Source organism: Cupressus sempervirens, chromosome 10 (assembly GCF_028749045.1).
Source record: "Cupressus sempervirens isolate cs-2001-9-10 chromosome 10, ASM2874904v1, whole genome shotgun sequence".
Taxonomy (NCBI): Eukaryota; Viridiplantae; Streptophyta; class Pinopsida; order Cupressales; family Cupressaceae; genus Cupressus; species Cupressus sempervirens.
The window spans coordinates 627,474,431-627,491,294 of NC_143127.1; positions in this window are offsets into that span (position 1 = coordinate 627,474,431).

The following is a 16,864-nucleotide window of genomic DNA, read 5'->3' on the forward strand; positions in this document are numbered from 1 at the left end:
TCACAATTGTGACAAACATCAATGGTCATTACAGAGGCATCCAAGCGGCTATTTATTCCATGGTTTGCCAAATTCCTATCACTAAATCTTCGTACTTTATTCAAAATTTGGTTAACAAGATTTTTTAAGGAATTGGTGAAGATTCATCTTTTACCTTTAACATCATTTTTTACATTTTCAAAGACAAGTCTAAGATTGCTATTTAAATCAAGCCATTCAAACAAACTATCACTGTTCTTCATTATTTTGTCCCAATTTTCTTGTTTGATAAGCTTAAGCGTGTTCATTATAGTATCCTTCACATGATGGTCTTTGGAAGAGGTCATTCTATTTTGTGCAATTACATTCTCCATCTTTTTCTTCATTTCAAACATCTCCTTTTCACTCTTTTTCTATATTTCCTCTAGTTGCCCTTGCCAATTAGTTGCTCTCTTCCTCTCATCCTCCAATTTCTTCTTCAAATCTTGGATTGTATTTGCAGTAGTTACCTCTTTTTTCTTCTCATCCTCGGGTTCCCTTTTTAAATCATGGATTGTCTTTGCAATGGGCTCCTCCTTTTTCTTTGCATTGTCTAATTCCTTTTTCAAATCATGGAGTCTTTGAGTAGACTACTCTTTCTTTACATTCTCCAATTCCCTTCTCAAGTTAAAGATTTTCTTTGTAGCTGACTCCTCTTTTTTCTTTGCATTCTCCAATTCCCTCCTCATATAGTGGACTGTGTTAGTGCTTGCAGTAGCACTACACTCTATTTGCTTCGCATTCTCCAATTCCTTCTTTGTAGCTGACTCCTCTTTTTTTTTCATATTCTCCAATTGCTTATTCAAATTGTGGATTGTGTTTGCACTAGACTCCTCTTTTTTCTTCTCATTCCCCAATTTCTTTTGCAAATTATAAATCATCCTTTCCCTAGACTCCTCTTTTTTCTTTTCATTCTCCAATTCAATTTTAAAATTATTATTTTCCTTGATAGCAGAGTCCAGATCAGTTTTCAATTTTTTGTTGACCTGTGCACTACTCTCTGTAGACTTGAACAACTATGTAGTAGAGGTTTTTTCATGCTGAAATCTTTTTTGGCACTCATCCAATTCTTTAGTCAAATTTTTCACTTGTTCATTTATCTTTTCTTGCTGGACAATTGCCTATGTAGGAGAAGAAATCTTTATCTTGTTTTTCAATTCTTTGAACCTATTGTCTGCTGCTTTTTCCTTTTCTGTTTGTTGTCTAAGCCTTTTGTTTTCTCTCTTCCCTTTTAGAAGTGTAGAGTAGACCATTATTTTGTTCTCTTTTGATATATTAATTTTGTCAATATTAAATTACAAATTCATTTGAAGACTGGTAACTTGTATATCATTACGATTTATTACATTTTTTGGTGGATTATTATCTGTACCCAGAGGCATAACAGCCATGAAGTTCATCATTTCATTATTTGGATCATATGTTGGAAATATTCTATTAGTAGATCCTTGACATTCAACAATTGCATCACTTTTCAAAGTCTTCATAATTTGCCTATTTATTTTGCTTGCCTATTCAAACTTTGATGCAAACTCATTCAAACTAAAATTTGAGTTTTCTGACACAATTGAGTGTTCGAAAGGTGAATTATCAGTTGTATCATTGTATGCTCCTCCAAATTCAATTAAACTTACTCCACCTACAAGTGTATTTTGAGGATTACCAACAGACTAAAGATGGCCCATTCCAAATCCTAGTGTTTTAGGACTATTTTATGGGTTTTGTACAGAAGCTACTGGTGCATACATTGGTGAAGTAACCACTAACATTGTTGGCAATGTAATTGTCATAAATTTTTTCTTTTTTGCACAAGGTTCATCCATGCTAGTGCCAATGTCAGTGGGATCAACTACAACTAGATTTGAAGATTCAACAAATAATGTGTTGGGATGACCTTCAGAAGAAGTATAATATTTTTTGCCCTTTCTAGATGAATCATCTTCAATCTCAGAGAGTCTAATGATTGGATTACATCCTTTTTTGTGTGGGTCTGGTATTGAAACTAGATTCCAAATCCCTTCACCACTTGCACCAATGGGCCCTATACCTGCATAACTCATTTTTTGTATCATAGTTGCCCCTTTACTATACGTTTGTTTAATAGAATCACTCATTTGAAGTTTAACAATATCTGTACCCATGGTTCACCCAGCATCCTAAATACCTTGAATGTCGACATTAGACTTGAGGTCCTTCCGTCTTTCATTATCACTGTCATTGCCAAAATCATATAGTACAGTTGGATGCTTTTTATTCCAATAATCGTTGAAAAGTTCATCCTCCTCAATTTCATCAAAACTAGTTGATGTCCTTGGTTCACCCAAACTTTGCCTCATTTTCCAAAAATCAGTCATCTTGGTTTGACACTACAAAACAGATGTGTGTGCCTCTTTAATTGCTTTCAACATAGACCTCTTATAAGGTTCAGATGCTTTCTCATAGAAATTTAAGTATGTTAGAGGCTCTAATTTGTGCAATGTCATAATTTGAGATGACAATTCTTGCATTTAAATATTATTCTTTGTTGCATGTTTCTCCATCTCTTTCTTAACCTTATCCCACGAATCCTTGTTTTTTTAACTTTTCCATCAATGGCATCTCCTGATGTTGATATTTGCTTACAGAGTTCCCATTGGCAATAAGTCTCATTTTTATTATGTTCAGTAGATCATAATTCCAGTGAATGACAAAATCAAAGCCAAAAAAAGTTACCAATTCATTTGTCACTTTGAAAGCCTTTCTCTCAAATGTGAGGCGTCCAATTGCGAAAGGAAAGGAAGGAAATATGTTTTTCTTTTATTGTCCAGTAAAAAGTTCATCTGCACTCTCCATCTACCATACATATTCTAATGCAAAAACCCTTTCTGTAACATGCATTGGAAGTTTGTAGGGTTCAACTGCTGAACCATAAAACCTTTAAGACAGTGTACTCTTCCATGAAGAACTAGTCAGCCAATTGAATCTGACTTCCCAATTGAATACAATCTTTACAAGACATAGGAAATCTAGGCATCAAAGTGCTTGTATTTTTTTGTAAATAGGTGCCAAAAAGAAGTCTACAAAATGGTTGTAGTTTTTATTTGTAGCAGTCATCCTCATCTTATGTGTCTACTCATTTATTGGACTTGGAGTCTCTAATTTCTTCTGGGTTTTCTCATCAAACTTATAGACCTCAATATCAAGCTTGTTGTTCTCTGTCTCAAATATTGTGCGATGCTTTGATAAAAGAAGGTAGCATAAGTAACTTGTGAACCTAAATGTCTTTGTCTTGCCTATAGTTGTACTTTATTTAATCATTAATAATTGTTGTTGCATAGATTCAACAATAAGCTGAACAAAATTATATCTTACATCTACCTTCTCAACTGATTGACCTCGACAATGGATATTATAAATCATTTAAAGAACACTAGCCCCCACTTCCTTGTTACTATCCAATCTCAAATAAAATGATAACAAAGAAATAGTATTCTAAACACATGGCACAAAAATATCATATTGATAAGGAGGTTTATGGTCTATGTCTAGTGTAACACTAGTAAAGGACTCTGAGTTTATTAAACCCTTAATAAATGAATCTTGAAAAACACTTTCCAGTTTGTCATAAGCTTGTGCTAGTTTATCCAAGTCAATGTGCTTGTTAAAGATTTCTAGTTTAAATCCTAGCCCTAGGTCTAGCAAAGTGAAAAATTCACTCTCAGTTATGGATAAAATTTCCTCCTGAGTATTTTGGTTTACAATTGCCTTTCTATTTTCATCATAATTCTGAGCACATAGGATTACAATTTCAAGACAAGGGAATACTTTGGGTACAATGAGGTTTGCTAATCCAATAACCAGAGTAGCTAGTTTATTTATATGTGCACAAATATTGTTGTTATATTTGTAACAATTTCTCCACTTTAGTGGATCTTTCAACTTATTAAACAATGAATGTATAATTCCCATGATTCCAAAATCTCCATAGATAACAGGACAAAAAATATCCTGACATTAATCGGTGAAACTTGGGGTTTGTAGCACTTGCCTGAGTTCTATAATGTGTTTCTTTTCCTTTATGCTTGCACTCGTAGGAGAGGTTTTTGACTTTTTTTTGCCCATGTCTGCTGCTGCTTATTACACAAAATTCTTGTTCAAATCCTATTTAAAATAATTGTAAAGTGTAAACCTAAGACAATTAAAATCAAGATTTCTATTGCTGCAAATTACAATGAAAAAAGTTTTAAAAAAAATTAAATACTTGGAATCGAGATTGGATAATTGGTGTTTTCATTTGATACTTAAGTTCAACATTTTCAGTCTTCAAAAAATAAAATGGATTTCTGCCATTCTAAAATGTAAACCTAAGACAATTAAAATCAAGATTTCTATTGCTGCAAATTACATTGAAAAAAGTTTTTAAAAAAATTAAATACCTGGAATTGAGATTGGATAATTGGTGTTGTTGTTTGATACTTAAGTTTCACATTTTTAGTCTTCAAAAAATAATTGTAAAGTGTAAACCTAAGACAATTAAAATCAAGATTTCTATTGCTGCAAATTACAATGAAAAAAGTTTTTTAAAAAATTAAATACCTGGAATCGAGATTGGATAATTGGTGTTGTCGTTTGATACTTAAGTTTCACATTTTCAGTCTTCAAAACATAAAATGAATTTTTGCCATTCTTTGAAAATTTGAAATTTGAAAACTCTATCGTATTGGACTCAACTTGGAGAACTTTCAACTTCATAATCTAAAAACATAGAGGGTTAATAGTTAAAAGTTAAAACAAAAGTATTAAGTAATTAATGGTTTTAAGTACTTTACTAATAGTATCTATGATGTACATGTAAACGACATAAAGATTCAAGACTCAATAATTTAGTAATGTACATAACAATAATAATAAAAAGAAAAAAATTATTACATTAATTTATATTTGAATAATTTTTTTATTTTAAATAAATAAATTAATAAAAATCAAACTTAATTATCAATATGATTTTCTGGTCAAAACTCAATTTGTGAAATGCTATCACTGTTGTCAAGAGTCATCCAGAATCGTGACACATATCAATTGTGACACTGGTCAAGGACATGTGTCACAGTTTCAGATGTTTCTTGACAACAGTGATAACGAACCCAAATTTTACCTGAAATTCATCTCGGGTCATTCTTGTTGGCATTGATCTGCCTTTTACTTAACAATCACGGCATCGTCGAGTCAGGATTAAGCAATAATTTTTTTAAAAGACTAAACATAATTATTAATAAATTAATTAAGTCCTAACACTTAATTAAGCTTTACAATAACCGGACACATATCGCAATTTCAAATGAATCTAGGCACATGGGAAAACATTTCCCAAATCATCCCAAAATTCATCTCAGGCCGACAATCTTTCTTTTAGTCAATGGTCAAGATTTCAGGTAGAATCTTGGAGTGCACGTGTCTTGATTTTGGGTTAATTTAATTATTTATATATAAAAAAAATAATTTATGATAATAAGTATAATATAATATAAATAAAAGAGATTTTCTTTTCTATTATAAAAATGATTTTCTTTTCTATCATAAACTTTTTATTGTAAAGATGATATGAAAATTCAATGAAGATATATTAAATTTTATAGAATAAAATTGGTGCAAGATATGAAACAAATGCCATTAGTACTTGCCTTTAGTTTTTATATAAATCTAATTTAAATTTAATAAATTTATTATAATATATAAAATATTTTAATTAATAAAAATGTTATATAATTATATATTTTTTGTAATGATGTTAATTTAAATTTAAATTTTATTCATAAATATAATCATTGATATATATATGTTCTATTACATATATATATCATATGGTTATAATTATATTATATTATATTTTCTATTATATAATAAATAATTATAATATAAAAATAATAATATTTTTATAATAATAATAAATCTTAAATGATTATATAATATAAGTAATATTATTTTTAATTGAATGAAAAAAAAAATTATAATTTATAAAAAATACATTATTAAAATATAAAATATAAACTAATGCACTTACATTAAAAATAATAATATATTAACGTTAATGAATCACATTGAAAATGAAATATTTAGCTCTTAGGCCTAAGCCTATCGTCAAGTACTAACAATAAATTATAATGACAATAGTTTAATTTAAATAAAATTAAAAATTAAAAATATAATTACAAATGTTATATTTGTATTCATATTTATTATTTAGTTTCAAAATTAATATGTAATATAGTTTAATTATATACAAATTATTGATATATATTGATAATTGTCATAATTGTTTATAAACATAATTATTAATAATATTAATTGAGTCTTCCAATGAGCGGACACGTGTCACGATTCTAGATAAATCGAGGCATATGGAAAAACATTCACCAAATCGATCTGAAATTCATCTCATGTTGTCGATCTTTCTCTTATGCAACGGTCAGAATTTCAGGTAGAATCTTCGATTACATGTGTCCCAATTTTGGGTAGAAATAAACTTTATCTTCAATCTTATAAAATGTGGCCTAAAATAGAGTTGCGGTCATTGAAAAGAATTTACATAGCATATTAATTAATATAGAGAAAAATGTTGAAATAAATATTGTTAAAGAAATTGTTATTAATTATTATTGTTTTACTTTTAAGCTTGAGCATGTCAAAATCATGATGTTAATTTAATATAAATATTATTATAATGGTTTTAATATAATATAAATAATGGATTTTATTTTCTATTATAGAAATGATTTTATTTTCTATCATAAATTTTTTATTGTAAAGATGATATGAAAAAATCAATGAAGATTATTAAATTTTATAAAATAAAATTGGTGCAAGATATGAAATAATAATGACAATAGTTTAATGTAAATAAAATAATAACAATTTAAAAATATAATTACAAATGCTATATTTTTATTCATATTTATTATTAAGATTCAAAATAAAAATATAATATAGTTTAATTGTCTATAAATTATTAACATATATTGAAAATTGTGATAATTGTTTATAAAATATTCTTCATCATTTAAAAAATTTTATAATGAAAAAAAAGTTACGAATAGGTGACAAGATAGGTATGAAATTAAAATTTGACACATAAATTATCAAAATTATATTGAACTTTGTTAAGGGTATAATCTTTAGTTTTCCTTGAAATCCGCTCTTATCTCTCCATTTCTTTTAACTAATCAGATTAAAGAAAAATAGTTTTAGAAATTATAAAACTTTTTATTGGATAATTTATGATTGAACAATTTTTTACTATAAATTGTTAATCAAATATATTATATGAAACCATAAAGGTTTAAGAGAATCAGGATTGTTGAAACCCTTTTTTTTGTTTCTAAGTTCTAACTTTATAACTATTAACGGTTAATTATTTTTAACAAAGTTGTAGACTAACATTTCAATAGTGCATTGAGAATCAAGATACCAAAAACAAAGTTGTAGACTAAAAAGAACAACGATTTGAGAAGCCAAAAACTATTGTTTTCATTGATAATATTTTAGACTGTACAATGTACATAATACTGATTCATAGCATAGATATTCAAAATAGCTAATTAAATAAACTTGGTTTTACTATTTTGTAATTTAAAAAAAAGGGCAAGGCCCAATCCAAAGAAAAATACAGATATCTTAAAAATATTTTTTTTCCTTAAGGGCTAAGGTTAAGGAAACAATATTCAAAAAATAGGGAATATGGAACCAGGGAGGCTAGAAGCATCAACAGGCTGAGGGGTTGAGGGCTTGAAGCCTTTAATCATAAAGGTCTTCAAGTCCCTCTGTGAGGAATCTGTTGGAGAAGATGATGTCATTGAACTCATCCAACCATGTGAAGTCAGTCTTGCTGACATTGTCCAACAACAACCACTTCCATAGAAAATCCCTTCCAAGGTGCGCCCACTTATGATGGCGAGTCAATTGTTGTTCATTCATGCCAAGCAAGAAAGGATGCTTATGTATAATGTACCCTATGCCTTCCTCCCAACACTTGTCTGCTACATTTGCAAAAGGGATGCCAATGCTCGGCCCAAGTACCTACTCGACCAATACAAAAATTTTGACATCATCTTCTAAAAATGTTTCCTTAAAAATGTTACGCAGAAGCATCAACATGTCTATTTGACTGCCTCTACGGTCAAGAAGAGATGCGAGGAAGTGGGAGGTAATATCCATGGACACATGGTACCTCTTATCGTTTCTCAAGAATTCATGGCTGAGTACCATGAATATAGCATGGCAGATAAAAGGACTTCGGGCATCTGGCTTACAAACCATAGCAAGGACATCATCAGGAATCCTGTCCAAAAAGGGCTTTTGCAGAGCCATTATAGTGCATTTCAAGGTGAATTGGCATATCCATGACTAAGATTCAAGAAACTCTGCAAAGTGCAACTGCAAACCGAATTTAGATTGAAGAATATGAGAAATGATAATGAAAGAGGAATTGAAGAGGCTATTAAATGGCAGTTGCATTTAATTCTTTGGCGTTCGCGATCTTTCATATCTTTTTTTTTTTGTATTCCTATTAATTTTCAAGAGTGTGAAATGCTGAAATGTACTGGCATTAATGTTGGACAGTCGATAGTGCCTGACATTGAGTAATTATTTTCATGCAAACCTTTCCATGTGTCTCCATTCTAGAGAATTATGTGCAACTCTAGGTCTTTTCAAGTGAGTGTCCCCAAGATGCATCTTCTATCGTTGATTTTTAATTAATCAATGGTCAATAAAACTATTGTATTTATTATTAACAATATGAAAGTGTCGGTAGCCGACTTGGTAATAGTGACATTGACGTAATGATGTTATGACATTAATAATAATAATACACCTAAGATAGTACACAAGTTGAAACTTGAAGTGACTACTTACCAATTAGTATAGTCACTAGCCAATACATGTGCAAATTTTGCTTTCAGATTAAACAATTTTTTAATTTACCACTGAAGATTAGCCAAGACCATTATTATTCATTTTCCTATAAAACAAGTAATTCGCCTCTGACATTATTAATTCATTTTTGGCAAGGGAAAAAATAGTCATCATTTATTTATCTGTTAGCAAAAAAATATTAATTTGCCACATTTAAAATGATTTTTGCTAAGGCAAAAAAAAAATTGCCAACATATAATATTTTATTTCCCTATATGGAACACAAAAATCACCCTCAACATTAAAATTTTCCTACCCACAAAATGTTGGATTCACCAATATTTTAGACATTTTTTTTGGGAGGGGTTTCTTAAAGTTATCACTGGAGAAGAAAATAACTAAAACTCAAAAGGAGCATGATGAAGCCACTTAGACTTATGATCCACTCTCTAGATCAACTATAGAACACATCTCAAGAACTAGAATATAATGTATTTAGTGCATTGACTACGAGTAGAAGAAGAAACAAGAGTCATCCAACTAATGGAGGTTTAACATTTCTTAATTCCAATAATATGAATCATCAACATGCATATGAAGGAGGTAGATGCTCATATTTTCATGCCCCTTGTAGAAACATAAGTTGTAATCTACATGCAATTGGTAGAGCTTTGGAGTGAAGTGCTAACACTCTAACACCTAAAAGAGTCATGGGAGACTCATTTTTTATTAGCATGAAATAATTACAAGGATATATTTAATAAGTTGTAAGGAACTACATGGATGTGGATCTACATCCAAGGGAGAGAATGGAAGAAAAAGGAACCCATAGGTACCCCATCATTAGCTATTGTCATTAATGACAAAAAGGGGGAGAATACAAAGAAAAGAAGAAACTGGGAGAGAAGAAAGAGAAAATGTTCAAGCATAGAAGGAGAATAAAAATTGATAAATAAACAAGAAAGTGCAAAAAGATAGGGGGAGATGACCAATTAAGAAGATAACAAAGTAGACGAATAAAATAAAGCAATAAAAAAGGGGGAGTAAAGTCTAAGGCCGAAGACAAGTAGCAAGAAGACGGGTTAGTCTACAACCTACATAGTACCATAATTCTTGTTAACCTATGATTTATACCCAAGCATAAATGTTTTTCCATCAATGTAAAGGGGAAAATTATTGGATTAAGCTACATTTACTAGGAAAATTAATGACAATAGAACTCAAGTATTGAGTAAGTATGAAGTGTTGCCATTAATTAACAACTAGATAATGAGAAGTAATGAAGTGTTGCAAGTGCAACCAATGGTAGACTAGCATAATATTCATAAAAGAATAATAATGGAAAATATGGAGATGTAACAGTCATAACCCATTCACTAGTGATTTGATTATTCCAATAAGGATTTGATAGTGACGTGACATGCATACAGAGAAAAGTGGTTGAATGTAGCTAAAGCACATAAGGTCTTAAGTCTAGATATAGACTTGCAAATAGATGGAATGGCCTATGAGAATAGGCAACTATAGATAGGTAGTCACATGTGTCTTGTGACTATATTTATTATGAGATTCAAATTTCAAATGCACAGTTTGAGAAAGACAATGTTTTAGGGTTTCTCATTGGTGAACAATGAATGTGATTTAAAAAGATAACTTGGACTTTGATATAATGTGTGATGATGAAAAGAGATAAGGTTTTTGTCAAGAAAGACAAAAAAAAGGGAGTTATGTTGTTGTGTGGATGGAAGATCTGTTAAAAAGGAAGACTTGATTAGTTTCCAAGAATGTGAATTAGAATAGCACTACGAAGATGACAAGAAAGAGGAAGGAGTGAATAGAGGAAGTTCACCAAGCCAGAACTAAAGAAGAAGATCAGAGAATCTTTGAGGCACTCTCACAAGAGGATTTCTAGGTAAGGTGTGCCAAGCATTTAGATCTAAACAATAGTTTTCTTTCTAATCATCACAACTATAGTGAGCCTTTAACATGGCATACTTGTAATGAGTCTTTGAAATCCTCAAACAAGGTATCTCTCAGAAAGAGATTGAAATCCTTTAACTAGGTAGCCGCAAGAGGCTATTGTAATTTTAATAGGTCATAGGTATTCCTAATAGGATGCATTCCCAGAAGGAACAAATGTAAGCCTTTAACATGGAACCATTTTACTTGTAAGGAAAGGCTAGGGTACATTACTCCCACAATGGTTTTCATCCTTCCACCGGGGGTTTCCACCTAAAAATATTTGTGCTCTTAATGTATACATTTGTGTGTGATATTAAATGGCTTTATTTTATATCCTTTATAATATCCTTGGTAATCAAAGAGATATTAATTACTAAGTGTGTGTTAAAGCTAGCTGCAATAACTTGTAAATTTTGTAGAAGTAGCAGTGTTGATTCACCCCCACCCCCTCTTAGTATCGATTGGGACCAACATAACTTAGGATTAGTTTCCTCAATTCACATTTTTACCTACATAGGTGGATTATAAAGTGATAACAAAAATCTTGAAATATATAAAGAAGCATTGTAAGAAATGACTATAAGAGCCTTGCATGAAATAAAAATACCATATATCAAACAAGATGTATTGTAGAATAATGCAACACCATATATGGAGAGAAGACAATACATATTATAGGATATGTGATTCCAAACAACATAATGTGTAACATATATGCTAGAAAATATATCACATATGAAGTAAATCATATAAAATGATGAAGTTTAATATTATTATTAAATGAAAAACACTAAAATCTATGGCATGAAAAGAATTTATTAGGCAAAAATAATCATGTCTTTCACAAAACAAAGCATTAAATACCCAAAAACAAGAATGTGTCATAAAATAATGCAAAGATATAGAGAAATGAATAAAGGAGATGAAAGCATACCCTTCTTGTTGGTATGTTTGTTGTTGTGCCAAAAGCTCAAGCTATCAACGAATGTCACAAGCACAAGAATTACCTAGATCCATGAAAGGTGGTTAAGCCATATCATGAACCCTAAAGGAGGTGTTGACCACCAAGTAAACAATCTCCAACTCAACACCATCTAAGGGTTCTGCACCAATGTAATAAAGGAGATCTCTCATTATTTGAACCCATGACCCAAGGCTTTGATACCAATTATTGGTATGTTTGTCATTATACCAAAAGCTTGAGCTATCAACGAATGCCACAAACACTAGACTTACCCAAATTCACAAGAGGTGGTTAAGCCATGTCATGAACCTTGAAGGAGGTGCTAACCACCAAGTCAATACTTCTATACCTACTTAGTGATTACATCCAAACCCTTTAGAGAAATAAGAAATAATTTCCAACATATGCCCAAAATGAGATATTGTTTATAACAAATATGCACTCACACGCATAAGATTTCACCTGGGATGTTTATCCTTCCATAACACAATAAATGCATTCAAGAGAGAACATCAAACTATAAATTAATGTGAGTTCATAAGGGATATTGGATGCATTGAGAAAGAAAATAAGGAAAAAGGATACATTATGTCCCCCTAAGTGGTCTTTATTTATACTAGAAATGCAATTTTAAGAAAACATACAATTGCGCTTAGTATGTTAATCCTCATATCACACAATAAATGTACACAAGAGAAAATTTCATCATATTTAAGGAAAACAAATCAAAAAAGGGAGAAAATGGATCTCTCTCTCTCTCTCTCTCTCTCTCTCTCTCTATATATATATATATATATATATATATATATCGAGGAAAATGAAATAGGGCCCTTGCCTTCCAAGTGAGGAGACAAGGGAAAGGACTATTATGTTTCTCATAAAGTAGGAAAATGAGGCCATAAATGATAGTCTAGAAATGTCACATAGTAAGAAGAAACATAATAGGGATGTATATGTACTATGTAGAATGCTAATGAAAAAGATACCATTAATCATTATAATTCATTTAAAACATGACGTAAGAAATGAATTCTTTATATTGCAAATAATAACATGTATGTGTCTTATAGTAATGTATTTGATGAAATACATAAATAGAAGAATTTTGTAAAGAGAACCATTCAACACCCATACACTCATTATATAAAGCGGTTTGATTTGTAAACTCAAGGATGATGGCTTTCATATATAACGTTGGTGCGAAATCTAAGGTTTCCCAATCTTGAAGTTGATAGAACACCCGTAGGGTCCACGTGATCATGATCATATTTTTCAGCAAGATATAAATATATTTGATATGTATCTTGAAAGGAACAAGAAAAATAATCAAGGATGTGATCCTCCACTTCTAAGGTACTCTTCAGAGAAGGACAAACGTAACTCATCAAGGTCTCATTTATAGAAGTAATATCAATGAAATTCATAGGACATGGTTGATCCTTATTCAAGTGTTCGTCTTGAGAAACATCATCTCTGAAGAGATTTCCCTTTGGAGGGGGATGATTTGAATAAAAATGGGAATCAATGAAAGGAAACACTAACATGCCATCAAATATGAAATGAAATATATTGAAGATAATGAAGAAATTTTCAAATTGAACTAGAAAATGAAGATAAAATTACATTGAAAAAAATGTAATGACTAGGAATGAAATACTTTTGTATTTTTATAGTATTTTAAACAAAATGTAATGCAATCTAAGAATGATCCAATATTTTTGTATTTTTACAATGCAAATATTATTTTTACAATGAAAATATATGAAATGAAACAATGGCATTGATGAGACATAAGCATCAAATGAAGAACAATACATCTAATAGGTAGCCAAAATCTAACTCCAAAATCAAGCAAAGGAGGGAATGCATTGGGTTCACCAAAATGTTTACTATTGAATTGGAAGCACCCAATAAGATATGTAAATACAAGACTTCCATTTCAAAAACATTCAAATACAAGACAAAGAGGGTCTTCCAAACATAATTGTCAATATAACTAAAGTTATATTAGTTAATCCCAAATGAGATGAAGCGATCTCAATACTAAACCCAAATCATACCAATAACGTACATAGGAAAGTCCTCTTTCATGTAGTATTTATTAATCTTAGATATGCAATGTGAAAGTAAATTGAACCAATTGATTAAATGACAAAGATGAAATAGATCTAGGGTCTATATGTATGAATCAATCCAATTAAAGTAGGAAAATAGATCCATGGCATGGCATAAAAAGGAGAAGATTAACCTCAAACTATGCAAGAGAAAGTACCTTTCTTCTTAGGAAACAATGGATTTGAAATTGCAACTAAAAATCTAACTATGGATCTAGGATAAGAACATAAACCCCATAAAACTCTAAAAATATCAAGTCTATAGGTACAAGTTGACTCAGGTGACATATACCAATAGATTTTTGGGATGATAGACATGTTCTTGAAGAACATAATAATTGACACAAAATATTCCTGAAGCTCCTAGCTAGAAGTTTTTGAATCTAAGTTAGTAATTTTGATAATATGATCCCACACATATGAAAAATGAATTTTTTTGTTGGGGGAAGGATTTCCTTGGTCAAGCCCTAGATTGAGGAACAAACCTTGAAATTGAAATGATAATACCAATAAAGAAAATGCTAGCAAGTAGTATAATGAAATCTAACAATGAGGAATATGATTACCTTTATAGATACAATTGTGTTTTATATGTGATCAAGTATGATAATGTAATAGCCTTGACTTAAAGAAACCAAAAGAAAACCATGGAAGTCAAAACATCATGAATGAGAATGCTTGTGATATGACTTGATGAAGAATGGAATAACTTCAATGAATGTGGTGTAGTGGCACAAAGAAAATATCAAGCAGATTTGAGTTTAAAATTTGAAATTTCAAATGTTAGTGTGTGTATGAGTTTAGAGTTTTATGTTTTAAAATAAAAGTCATTTTCCATGTGGTGAAAATTTTTAGGTGGAATTCTTATAATCCTACCAAACATTATCCACATAGGACTTAGTTTGAGTTTATTTTAACTTTTTTTGTGTGTTAAAAGTTTCTAGTTTTCAAAAATGTTTTATGAGGAAAAATCAAAATGAATAAAGTGATACATATTCCTATAGCATCATGTGTTGGCATTAAAAATGTAAGTGCCAAAAGAAATTTGTGATGGCTTATTGGGAGTTACAATAGAAAGATTTTTTTAAAGGAGAGAGGGTACATATGGTAAGAGAGATTTTGTGAGAAAGGGGAATAGAAATAAGTCCTAGAGTTTTCCTATATTTTTTTGAAGTTTATGTTGCATGACTGAGGTTGTGTAGTACTACATGCATATTTCCATTTATGTTTAAATTTCTCCTTTGAAAACACTTGAGATCTCATATTTCTATAGGTTAGTCATTTTCTCATTTTTCATTCCTTACAGACCATAACTCTCTCATGTTTTGAGAGTGAACTTTGCATGGAGGTTTTGTAAAGAGCCTTCAATGGTCTCTATCAACCATTGGAGGATCCTCTTTAGTTTCATGTATTTATTTCTTTCTATATTGTTGTCTCATGTCATGTTGCATGAAATCCAAATGGCTATGCATATTTAAGTAGGTAACATCTCTATGTGTTTACCCAATTTCTTAAACAATTACATGTTTGTCACAAAGTCTTTCAGTGTTGAATCAAAGTAAAGTTTACCATTTCTAGTTACCCAAATTCCTCTACATTAGTTTTGGAATCAAATCCCAATAGAATATTTGGGCTGAGATAGAACTTTTTAAATTTATTGTGTGAGTGGTTGGGACAAAATTTTGAAAGAATATACTACATGCATGTCAAAGTGGCCAGGAGAAGGCATTTTATCCAATTCACATACCCATAAATTGTTTTTGATTATGTCTTCAAGTGATATTGTCTCTTGAATGTGGTTTGAGTGGAATTAGAATAGGCTGGTACCACTGGTAGTAACCAAAGTTTTTGGTTATTTCTAAATTTTTTAATCATATATGTTGTCCTATAAAGGAAGGAAGAGACATGGTTTATCCTATTTAGTGTATGCAAGTTTATTTGACCTCTTGTGTGGGTATATATGAAGTATTTTTGGATAGAGTATTGAATATATTTTTATTTGGTTCAACTTTGACTCACTTTCATTAAGAAATGAGCAAGTTATGCACACTTTTGTAAAATTGGTCTGTTTAGATTTTAGTTTCCTAGATTTGTAGTCCAAATATTTTTTTGTAAAAGCCATGTATAGTTGCATACGGACCTGAAAATTGGTGGGTATATAGATTATTATGTTTTAAACAACTTTCATTCTTTCTAGAAAAAATATCTTGTGATTTGAGGGGTCAAACAAACCTGTTTCCGAAAATTATCCATTTTACATGGTTTCTTATCACTATTGCTACAAGAAGGTAGTAGAACATTTTTGTATATATATTTTTGAGCTTTGAAACCATGCATGGCTTTGGAATGTCTCATTTATCATTAAAAATTTCCCTCAAGGTGTCATATTGTGTAGGTTGAATACCCAAATTAAGTTTAGGTTTGTATCTAATTGTGGGGAAGTATGCCCATTTGTTATTAGAATGGTTGTAGATTTTGTGTGAAAATTTTCATTATCAACAAACTTATTTGGCTTTTAGCATGGAGGATAGAAGTTTCCTTTTTGAATAGCAAGTTTCTTTTCAGTATCAATTTGGAAAGTCCTTTTTTCCTTGATTTGCATAGAGTTGGGAATAAATGTGGTTGAAAGACATTCAAGTTTAACTTTTGGAAGAAATTTGTGCAAGTAATGAGAAAGATATTGAAATGACATGCATGCATGCCAAAAAAATATGGGGAGGAGTAAAATGGTTTGAATGAGCATTCGAAAACTAGCAAAAATAAGTCTCTCTATAGAGACTCTAAAATTATTTTTAACCATTGAATCTTACTAAGATTTGAATATGTTGGAGGAAATCAAATTCCACAAAACTTCACTAGAGTGATTGCTGAAATATTGCTAGGTCCAAAAGTAATAGGTGACTAAATGAAAATCCAT